This window comes from Cryptomeria japonica, chromosome 3, assembly GCF_030272615.1.
Source record: "Cryptomeria japonica chromosome 3, Sugi_1.0, whole genome shotgun sequence".
NCBI classification, from domain to species: Eukaryota; Viridiplantae; Streptophyta; class Pinopsida; order Cupressales; family Cupressaceae; genus Cryptomeria; species Cryptomeria japonica.
In genome coordinates this window covers 723,146,736-723,158,826 of record NC_081407.1, presented here as the reverse complement: position 1 = coordinate 723,158,826, position 12,091 = coordinate 723,146,736, and positions in this window count along the sequence as shown.

The following is a 12,091-nucleotide window of genomic DNA, read 5'->3' as shown; positions in this document are numbered from 1 at the left end:
AAGGGATCCAAGAACACTGAGAGGAGGGGGGTGAATCAGTGTACTGCAGGTACAATAAGATTTTAACTTATTATAACACACATATATAAACCGGTAAATGAAGAAACATATAACATGAAGTAAATAAACTAGCCACATTGTTGGTGTAAATAAATATTCATTTTGGATATTATTACACTTACTTAAGTTAACTTAGGATAATGCATCTCTTCGTAGTTTGGTTTTGAGACACTTAGGGAAGTGTGCACATAGGGATAGAGCTTGTAGGAGAAATTCCACTTTTTGTGTTCTTATTTTGCTGTTACACTCCACATTCGGTGGGTCATCCACCTCTTGTGGAATATTATATTATTTCTCCTACCTACCCCCAGTATTTCTTACCTACCCTTGTTTCTCATTGAGCCACATGTCATATTTGTGTGCTCATACATCCATATGGCCTTGCCTATATAAGCAGGCCTATATTCATTGTATTGGTTAATCCAGTTGATCATTTGCATATTGATGAGAATACAGTTTGTTCTTGTCATTCTATTGTCTCTTTTTATGCTTTTCATTGTGCCCTTGATCTTGGCAAATCCTACATGGTATCAGAGCTATTGGGGCTTCATTGATTGGTTTTTGGAGACATCGTGGAAGGCTTCTATTTTCGGATTTGGGGATCTTCATTTTTTGGGGGTGTCATACAGCGATTTGGACATCACCGTTGAATCCAGGAGGCCATTTCCATAAATTTCGACTATAAAGTCGACCTATTTTGGTGTGAAATTTTTTTTCCCCATTTTGGCTATTATCGTACGGATTTCGAAATTATTTTTCAAAAAAAAAATCGAAAAATCAAAAAAAAAAATTTGGACCATTTTTGGGGGTCCGCAGACCCCCCCGTATTTGGCCTTACCCTGCGTTGCAGGGTCATACCCTTTCTGCAGGTCGTACCTGCGCCGCCGCAGGTCCATGTCACTCTCCACCCCATCGCCCAGCGACCGCTTGCCTGCACTGATGTCGACCACCGCCCAAACTCTCCAGCAGCCCCTTACGCCACCAGCTGCCTCAGCTTCCGGCCGCCGCCCACCCCCTCGACTCCCAGCCCGTTGGGATATTCTTCTCCAGAAGCGCCTCCTTCCGCCGGTAATTTTTAAACCGGCGACCCATGTCCGCCACGTGGTAGGAGGCCACTGGCCCATGGCCACCCTGCACAGTGACACATCAGATCCGTACGGTAGCCCAGTCAACGGCCACGTCAGATCCGTACGCCCTGTCAGCCGTACGACACAGTCATCTGCCCGGTCAACAGTCCGTACAGTACGGACGCCCAATTAGCAGGGAGGCGAAGTTTTCGCGACGGTCATACGATCGTCAAATTTAACATAGTAAACTACTGATGTCAGCAACACATCAGCAGCTTTTTGAAAAAAAATTGACCCCTCTCCATTGAGCTTTTTAGTTTTGCAGTTCAACTTTGAAAGGCCATATCTTGCTCATTTTTGCTCCTTTTTTGGTGCAATTTTTTTTGAAATGGGCTAAAATTTTGTGATCTTCGTAGTGGTGTGGTTATTTTCTGATTTTGGTGCACAATTTTTTCGGAATTTTTGGATTCTCTCAGCTGTACCTATCCAATCCTCAATTCTGCAACTTCAAAAGCCTCGTTTGAGCTCATACGACCTCCTTTTCAGGTTCCATTTTTTTTGAAAGTGCATATTTTTTTGTCTAATTTCATAATCTATTATCAGATTTCAGAGATTTTGAGTGGAAATTGTACTTTTAGATATTGGTCCTATTTGGCCTATTAGGTACTTGTAAATTGCTTGGATCTTAGTTAGATCTCTTGCATTATCAGTTTGAGTCTCTTTTGGCCTTATTGAGGTAGTTGTAAAATTGTAATCAAAAGTCCACTTTGCCATCTTTTTCAAGTGACCCATTGTATACACACTAATTATAAAGTGCCAAAATCATCACTTTTTTTTGGGGGGGGGGGGGTCTTTGATTGAGTGAATTTGGGGGGGTGTCTTGTGTGATTGTGCCTCTCTTTGTGCTCTTTCCATTTTTGTTGCAATGAGTCCTAATAAATTTCCACCTTTAACTCCACATAAATATGCATCATGGAAAATTAAAGTATGGAGTAAATTAATGGAAAAGGGTCTCACACACTACATAGATGGAACAATAACAGCACCACCTGATCCTAAGGCTGATCCAAATGCTCAATTAGAATGGCTCACAAAGAATTGCATGGCTCTTGGAACCTTGCGCAAGTATGTATCAGATGACCTCATTTTTCACATTGAGAAGTGTAAAACAATCAAGGAGGCTTGGGATATGTTTCAGAAATTGTATGGTCAAGTTGATGAAATCAGAGGCTATCAGATTGACAATGAGCTCACCAACTTGGATCCCAAGAGTTTTGATACAATCCAAGATTATGTCACCAAAGCAAATGAGCTAAGAGCAAAGCTTAAGGATTGTGGAATTGACAAAAAGGATGCTCAGTTGATATTCAACTTGTTGGACAAGCTTGCATCAGAATATGCAGCATTTGTGTCTAGCTTCCAAACTCATCGTTTGACAGTGGGGAGTTCTTATGTTATGCCTTCATTTGATGCTTTCACAGAAATGTTAATATTGGAACAATCTAAGTTGTTGAACATGGGGTTTCTCAAGTCTTCAAATTCCAAGGCTTTGGTGGCTAATCAAGGGAATCAAGGAAGTCAAGGCAAAGATTCCAACAAGAAGAAGAAGCAATCCAAGTCTAAGCCACACCAGGAAAAAGGACAATCATCCTCTCCATCACAAGGTGATTTTTCATCCTCTTCCAAGAAGGGGACACCACCTAAGAAGGATAAACCAACTTGTGCATATTGCAAGAAGTATGGTCATGATGAGCATCGATGCCACGCAAAGCAAGTTGATGAGTTAACCAATCTTCTCAAGAAAAACAACATCAACTTGCCATCTGCCTACACAAAGAAGGATTCATCTCCTTCCTCTTCCTCACAGTCTAAGGGAAAAGGGCAAGCATTTGTGGCTACAACAGGTTCTTCACAGCAATGGATACTTGACTCGGGTGCCTCATATCACATGGGTTCTACAAAGGAGCAGTTTTCTTCATTGGAGCCTTCTAAGGTACCTCACATTTACATAGGTGATGACACACAAGTAGAGGTTGAAGGGAAAGGTTCAATTGACATGGATGATGGAACATTTGAGAATGTTCTCTATGTTCCTAACTTGTCTACCAACCTTCTCTCCATCTACCAAATCACTCACTATGGGAATGGGAAAAAGATTGAGTTTACACCAGATTCAGTTGTGGTAAAGGAACTTGATGATGATGCCTTGGTAGCAGTGGGACAAGTCAATGACAACTCAAGGCTTTATTCATTCTCCCATTTTGTGCCAAGTTCACCTTCTAGGGCCTTGCTTACTCATTCAAATTCAGAAAGTAAGCTATGGCATGAGCAGTTTGGTCACCTCAACTACCGCTATCTTCAGCAACTAAGCACTAAAGACATGGTCACAGGTCTACCTCGAATTAGTTTTTCAAAGGGTGTATGTTCAGGTTGTTCCATGGGCAAGCATCCCGAAGAGAAGTTTGATAAGGGGAAAGCTTGGAGAGCTTTGGAAGTTCTTCAACTTGTTCACAGCGATGTAGCAGGTCCATTTCTAGCACCTTCATTTAGTAAGGCCCGCTATGTTCTTACCTTCATTGATGACTACTCCCACTTCACTTGGGTCTACTTTCTCATTCATAAGAGTGGAGTATTTGACAGATTTCAGGACTTCAAGACTCGTGTGGAGAAGCAATCAGGGAAAGTGGTCAAGATTCTTCGCACAGATAATGGAAGGGAATATGTGAACAAAAGACTTGAGGATTTTTGTACATTTGAGGGGATTGATCTTCAACATTCTGTTGCATACACTCCATAGTAGAACGGGGTTGTAGAATGCAAGAATAGAACTCTCAAAGAAATGGCTAGTTGTATGATACATGCACGTTCTCTTGATCCCGCCTTTTGGGCAGAGGCTATTAGTTGTGCCACACACATCTAGAATCGGGTTCCTCACAAAGCTTTGCAAGGTATTACTCCTTTTGAAGCTTGGGCTAGTAGGAAACCGATTGTGAGACATTTCAGAGTCTTTGGGTGTCTAGCATGGGCTCGCATACCTCCGCAGAAATGCAAGGCATTGGAACCACAGAGTCGACCTTGCATATTTGTTGGATATCTTGAGGGTGTTAAGGCATACAAATTGATGGATCCAAAGACACATGAGGTGTTCATTGAGAGGAGTGTTCACTTTGAGGAAAGCTCTCCTAGCTTAGCCTCTCTACCTCCTCCACCTTCCTCCATTGTGGATAGTGATGTTAGTGATTCAGATGATGAGACTCCTACAACTCTGACTCGCAGGGTTACACCTCCGCAGGGTCCACTTGCAGTTGAGGAGCCTCGTTCTCCACCTCGACCTAGACCTCGTTGGGCTCGACAGACACTTGAGTCCACGGGTTCTCTTGTTGGGGATCCTTCAGATACACGGAGAACTCGATCACAGCATCAGGATCTACCACATGCATTCATTGCTACCGCTTCCGATCCACAAACATTTAGGGAAGCATCAGGGGTTCCTGAGTGGGACCACGCTATGGAGGAAGAGTATAGTTCCTTGATGAGGAACAACACATGGGATTTAGTCCATCTCCCTAAGGGGAGAAAGATGGTTTGATGTAAGTGGATCTATCAGACCAAGTTTGCATCGAATGGTAGTGTGGATAAGTATAAGGCTCGGCTTGTTGCGAAAGGTTTTTCTCAGGTTGTAGGTGTTGACTATACTGAGACCTTTGCACCTGTAGCCAAGATGAACTCCATTCATTTGACACTTGCTATTGCTGAAGCTCATGGTTGGGTTGTACATCAGATGGATGTGAAGAGTGCTTTTCTTCATGGTGATCTTGATGAGGAGATTTATATGGAGCAGCCATAGGGTTTCATCCAGGATACTTCCTTGGTTTGTAGACTACGGAAATCTCTCTATGGCCTTAAGCAGGCCCCCAGGGCTTGGTACGCCAAAATGGATTCCTTTCTTCTCTCCATAGGGTTCACCAAGTGTCATTCCAATCTGAATGTCTACATTTTGCGACAGGATGACTCTCACTTGATACTTGTGCTCTATGTTGATGACTTGATCATTACAGGGAGTACTTCATCCATCATTAGCAGGGTCAAATCTACTTTGCATGACAGATTTGCTATGACTGACTTGGGTCTTTTGCACTACTTTCTCGGGATAGAGATTTCATAGTCACCTTCCGGGATTACACTATCATTGCCCAAGTATGCTCTTAATCTACTTGCACGCTTTCATATGGATGATTGTAAGCCTGCCCTGACTCCCTTTCTTTCAGGAGTCAAGCTTGAGGCTCATTGTTCTTCTCCACCAGTTGATGCCACTTTGTATCGTCAGCTTGTGGGTAGTCTCATCTACTTGACTCATACACGCCTTGATATTTCATTTGCAATTGGCATGGTTTCCTGCTTCATGCAGGAACCACATGAGCTTCATTGGAAAGCCACCAAATGCATCCTTCATTACATCCAAGGTACACATCACTATGGGATTCACTATGCAGCAGGCACAGGACTTCGCTTGGTTGGTTACACAGACTCTGATTGGGCTGGCGATCTAGTTGATCGTAAGTCTACTTCTGGTTACAATTTTCACCTTGGTTCGGCCCCCATTTGTTGGCAGAGCAAGAAGCAACATGCTATTGCTCTCTCTTCGATTGAGGCTGAGTATCAAGGTGCTATTAACGCAGTGACTGAGACCATTTGGCTCCAATAGATTCTCACAGAGTTTGGATTCACCACTCCACGACCGACAGTTCTACATTGCGACAATCAAAGTGCTATGGCAATCTTGAAGAACCCAGTCCAGCACCAGTGGACCAAACACATCGAGATTCATATGCACTATATCTGAGAGCTCATCCAGGAGTAGGTCATTGATTTGCAGTATTGTCCTACAGCAGAGCAGGTTGCTGACATATTCACCAAACCTTTCACCGAGAGTAAGTTCCAGCAGTTGCGAGCTCTCTTGGGGGTGCGGGATGTGTCATTAGGGGGGGTTAGCTGACTTCTCCTTCCTCTCTTATGGGGGGGACTTTTTCCTCTTTGAGGTTTTGTCCTTCTTCTTTGAGAGTCTTTTGTACATTCATCTCTCTTTTGGGGGGGAGTTTTTTCCCACTGGGTTTTCTCCCTTTCTCCGTTTGTGAGAGATTGCATTGCATAGTTTTGCTTGCATTTGCATATTGTACATGGGTACCTATCATGGCCTAGTAGCCGGGACCCATCTTGCATTGTTGACTTGAGTCTTCATTCCCCTAAGTTGCACTTAAGGGGGGTGTTGGTGTAAATAAATATTCATTTTGGATATTATTACACTTACTTAAGTTAACTTAGGATAATGCATCTCTTCATAGTTTGGATTTGAGACACTTAGGGAAGTGTGCACATAGGGATAGAGCTTGTAGGAGAAATTACACCTTTTGTGGTCTTATTTTGTTGTTACACTCCACATTCGGTGGGTCATCCACCTCTTGTAGAATATTATATTATTTCTCCTACCTACCCCTAGTATTTCTTACCTACCCTTGTTTCTCATTGAGCCACATGTCATATTTGTGTGCTCATACATCCATATGGCCTTGCCTATATAAGCAAGCCTATATTCATTGTATTGGTTAATCCAGTTGATCATTTGCATATTGATGAGAATACAGTTTGTTCTTGTCATTCTATTGTCTCTTTTTATGCTTTCCATTGTGCCCTTGATCTTGGCAAAATCCTACACACATGAATGAACACCATAACACACTAAAATTTTATACGTGGAAAACCTCAAAGAGGAAAAAACACGGTGGGATTTGTGACCCACAATATCAATTCACTGGCCATATGAAAGATATTACATAGCATGGGGCCTGCACATGCAGGAAGGCACACTGCCTAGAGCACATTGCTCAACACAAAAGATTCTCACTGACTACAAGCTTCTATTGAGATAAAACAGTAATGGTGAACTCACAAAATGCATCTGCAATGCCAAAAAGAGTTCCGGTTATAGCTTTGTTCTGTACCAGTTCATAAACCCTAAACCCTTTTACCGGTATCCCCTTTTCTCTAAGAATGCTTTACAAACCATCTACTGATCAATGCATGATATAACTTTCGCATACAAATGATCTACATACATATCCTTCGCATCATTTTCTTCTTCACATTGTTCTACACACATACCTCTATCACAATGACCTAATAAACTGACTTATATACCTGTTACAAACAATATGCCTTATGTTGGCTTACAACACGTTACAAAAGATATTCAATGTCGGCTCTATACAATAATTACAAAATTATTTTACAAATAAAACCTTTCGGATCCCAAACTGATGTCGGCTTCACTGAAGTGTTGGATGTCGGTGTCGGTGCTTATTATGACCCTAATTACTCCAATGTTGGTATCTGTCGGTGTATGCCTCCAATGTCGATATCTTCTAGTATATGCCTTCTATATAATCTTGTTACAATCAATGACAACATATGAATCCAATGAGTGTCAATTTCCAACAATCTCCCCCTTTGGCATTGATGGCAACACTCATGTGAAAAATGGATTCCCTATCGGTTCAACTGAGCTGAAACATGAACTGAAACATGCTCCCCCTGAGCTGATTGACCACTTTGATTCATATACTCTCTTTATGATATCCTCCCCTAGGATTATATACATACTTTCCTTTTCATTTCATTTTTCACATACATATACTCCCCCTTTGGCATCAATGCCAAAGATCGGTGAAAGAATTGAAAGAATTGTTAGGAATCTGTGCAAAAGAATGAATAATTATAGATTACTTACTAGAGCTTGACCAATTTCAAGATTTCCAGATAAGCTTTCTCTAGTAACTGTATATAAGTATCCCAGCCAGTTTTGAATGTTTCGGATATGGATACAAGTCCACTCAGTAAATGTGCAAGTGATTCTTTCTCAGTGACTTCTATCAGTGTGGCCTTCCCAAGAATATCCATGAATTCCCTCTTATGTACACCAAGTGAATCCAATCTTGGACTCACCAAACCTTTGAGACTTCTTGCTCTCCGAATGATCTTATCTCTTTCCTTTACAAAAGAAAAACTTTGGTTCTCCACAGTCAAAATTTGTCCATCAATAGATGTTGTAAGTGAAGTTAGTCCATCAAAAGAGTTAGCAATATTAGAAATATTTTTATGTAACTCCTTTATCCTCTTATCTACATTTGCTATAAGAATCTCTATATTACAACAAACCCTAAAAATGTTAGTACAATATTTCAAATAATTTTCAATAAGTATAAGTTTCTCTTCAATTTTCTTTTTCTCTGTCTCAATAATTTGGTCACAAGCGGCTTTCTTAGCCAAAGTAAATCTTTCAAGTGCTTTCCGGTCGGAAATCTGCTGCAATGATTGAAAGTTTTTAGAGATGTGCTTTGTCAATACCTTAAGCTTATTGGAAGGGCTCGCTTCATTTTCAATCATACAATCTGGAATCAGTCTGTGCAAAACTGTTATTGACTGATCCATTATTCCTTTGTCTGCAAATCCCTCCTTCATTAGCTTTTGAGCAGCCATCATCATTAGCTCTGTGGGACTCATTTTTTTGATGGATTTCTTCTCAACTTGAGAAGTTTCTGTTGACGACCGCTTTGACACACCTGCCAATAGTCAGGTAGCCAATGTAAACACTCACCACCTCTCCTAAAAAGTAATAAGATTTGGAAGACGTGACTCCAAGGTCTCTATAGTCGGGTCATGATGGTGATGGGCAACCTAATGGTTGATATAGCTATACCTATTAAGGGGCCTACTGGTTGAAACTAATCCCATTGGTTATTAATGGTCAAACTTCCTTTTTTTGTATTTTAAAATTTAGGATTCTCTGGAAAATAAACTGCAAAATATAGATCGGGGAAACAAGAAAACAATAATGAAATTAATTCAATAACAACTTAACAAACTACTCTGCTAGCTCCCTGCAATCCAAGAAATTATCAAACATTATTCAAATTAGCATTCAACAACGGACCTCCAGTAAACCTACAAAATCATCAATTTCACAGACTTATGGAAATAAAATCATCAACAATATCGCCTACCACAATAATTATCATACACCACTCACGTGCACAATATGATTCATAAAGCAATAAATAGAAGATCAAATCACGTTTCTAATTCCAAATAACAAACATTACTATATTACATAGAACAAATTTTGTAGAATATAGACGTAGATCACACAATCTACAAGCTGCTTCTTATATTAATCTCAATGAATGTGTAACAAAAATAACTCAACTTCTTAACAATCTACAAAATACTCTAAAAATATCTAAGTGGGCCACAAATCATCAATTTGGGGACCCTTACAAATGAATCCAAATTCTCAATTTATAGAAGTTTTTTGCCCTATTATCTAGGAAATAAATCTAACCTAAATTAAGAACTCACACTAGGAGTTGCAGTTAACTTGTAAGTTTCTGCCTTGATACTCCAATTAACTACTACAAAATGGAGGTTGCATGAGCACTACAAAGACCATGCTGGGTGAGCCATGTTGTCGTAGTCATGCAAAATTTTGCTCAAAATTGGAACCTGAGTTGGACCTGCAGCTAAAAATACAAAATTGGGGGTCATGCAAAAACCCTGCTATCTTTAGCAACTGTATGTTCATCCTTCACTTTTTAATGAAAGCTCTATAATTATCAATTATGCATGTGACTTCTTGGACAGTTGGATCAGCTACGTGTTTAATTCTGAATTTGTATTTCCTCAAAACTTCCTTTGCATGCTTCTTTCCTTCCTCCAACTCTTTTACTGTATCGGCTACCTCTTGACACTGAGTGATCAAGTATGCGTACTTGTCCATGAGGGCGACATCGAACTGGGCCAAAGGTCCTAAATGTTGGGCCTCGTATGCATCCCACTGATTCAAAACTTGTTGTTGCTCCATTATTCTGGTATTAGTTAATCCTAAACCAAAGGCTCCAAGCATATGTTTTACAAAATTCTCATATTTCAAAATTTCTCTGAGGAGAGGAACCCAAATCTCTGCCATATCCTTCGTATACTTATGAAATATTTCAATCTTCAGCTCCAAAATGTACACATAGGACTGTAATTTTTCACAACTATCTCCTCCTAAGAGGTCCTCCTCTATTATTGCCTCTTCCCCTAGATGCAGAAGTTTATTCAAAATTCGAAACTGCTTATTAAAAATGCTTAGCTTCCATTCTCATTACGTAGAGCAAGAAGCTAAAGCTTCACCTGTCTGTACTGCCTCTCAGTATATCCCCATGGTACCCTACAAAAATAATCTAATTTTTGTTGCATGTATTTAGGCCCATGATTTAGCTGCAGCGACCACCCATCTCACCTCCACTAGTGCCTTCACTTCTCCCTCTAGCAATGATGAGGTCGAAGGAAAGTTGTCAGCCCTACAGGAGTCTAGAGGTTTGCTCATCTCAATCAGCAGCTACTTGTATTGCCCTAGTTGCACTTTGAGCTCCATGTTTGAAGTGTGTTCTTTGTCTACATGCCCCCTGACAACACTTGTGGCTAATTACAGAGTATCCAGCTCTCCCCACTTTGTTTGCTTACCCAAATTCACTTGGGATACTTGATATTTAGGAGAAGCTTGACCTTCAACCTGGAGTGGAACTGCCACATCAACAACCACTTCACCAGAACCTGTTCTAGATAAGCGATGTATAATTTTTGGCTTTTTAACCTTTGGTGGCTCCTCGGTGATTACTTGTTGCAAAGTGACCTTAGGAAGCTCTATTTTTCTCTTTTTCTTTTCAAAAGTGAACTCGAGCCATTGCGGTATATCTTGATATTTTGTCACCTTGATGTGACACTATATCTGCAATTATAACATGAACATCTGCCTACTCCTCTGCTTCATCTCTTCTGCTGCCTCTGTTCGCCTGGGATCTTGAGGTGAGATAACTTGGTGGGCTAGATTGGCTTGGAGAGCTTGGTGCTTGTGTAATTCTCCCAACTTATCATTGACCGCTTCATTGAATGTTATCTCCTCCAAATCTACTTCTGCCTCTATTCCACCTTTCCCTGTAGCTATATCTTTAAAGAGGTGTTCTTGGTCTTGAGGAGTTAAGACCAATCTCTCATTTAGCAGATCTTTTGCTTCATCTCGTTCTTTCTCCCCTCCTAGTGGCTGATGTTGCCCAAGCTCCTCCTTCTGATCGGAATCAGATTCAATTTTTCTAATAGTTATTCCTTTGGTGTTAGACTTGAAACCTTGTATCCCCGATTGCCCTATGGGTATGTTGACTGGTGGTGGTACAGGGGTGTTGATAACTGGAACCTGTACCGCAGCTGTTGAAGGTGGTTGAGAAGGTATATCTTCAGTAATTTCTATTTCTTCCTCCTGCTCCTAGGTACCCTCTCCTGCAATCTGCCCTATAGATGTTGTTGGTGGAAGGACTTTGGCTAGTGGTACTACTCCTAATCCATCTTTCACTCTGAGGTCTATCGCCTTCTGAACAACTCAAACTCCCTCATCTTCTCACTAAGCTTTCTCATTAAGTCCTCATTTCCATCTTGGGGCCCCACTTCTTCATCAGGGTTAGTAGATGTATTCTTTCTTGAGTTTGATCTCATCTTCTGAGCAAACTCCTTATAACCCCTTGACTGAGGTACCCCTGAGGTAGACTCCTTTTGTTTCCCCTTGAGGCACTCAACCTTACCCTTTGGCTTATCCATTGCTTGGTCCTATTGATGACCACTTGAGAAATATTTTCTATATTCACATCCTCATTCGTGGACCACCTTATTGGGGAGAGGGGCTTCTTATCAATTTCTAATCCTTTATAAGCCGCATCGAGTAGGTCTCCATCATCCCTGAGGTCTTTAGGGAGATTGGTCTCAATTTCAAAATCTCTTATATGTGGCACAGATAACCTATTATAGTTTTTCTCTCTGGCCTCAAAACTGTCCTGAAGGTTGGCCCAAAAATCCTCCAGTCTCAGCTTGTGTCCCTC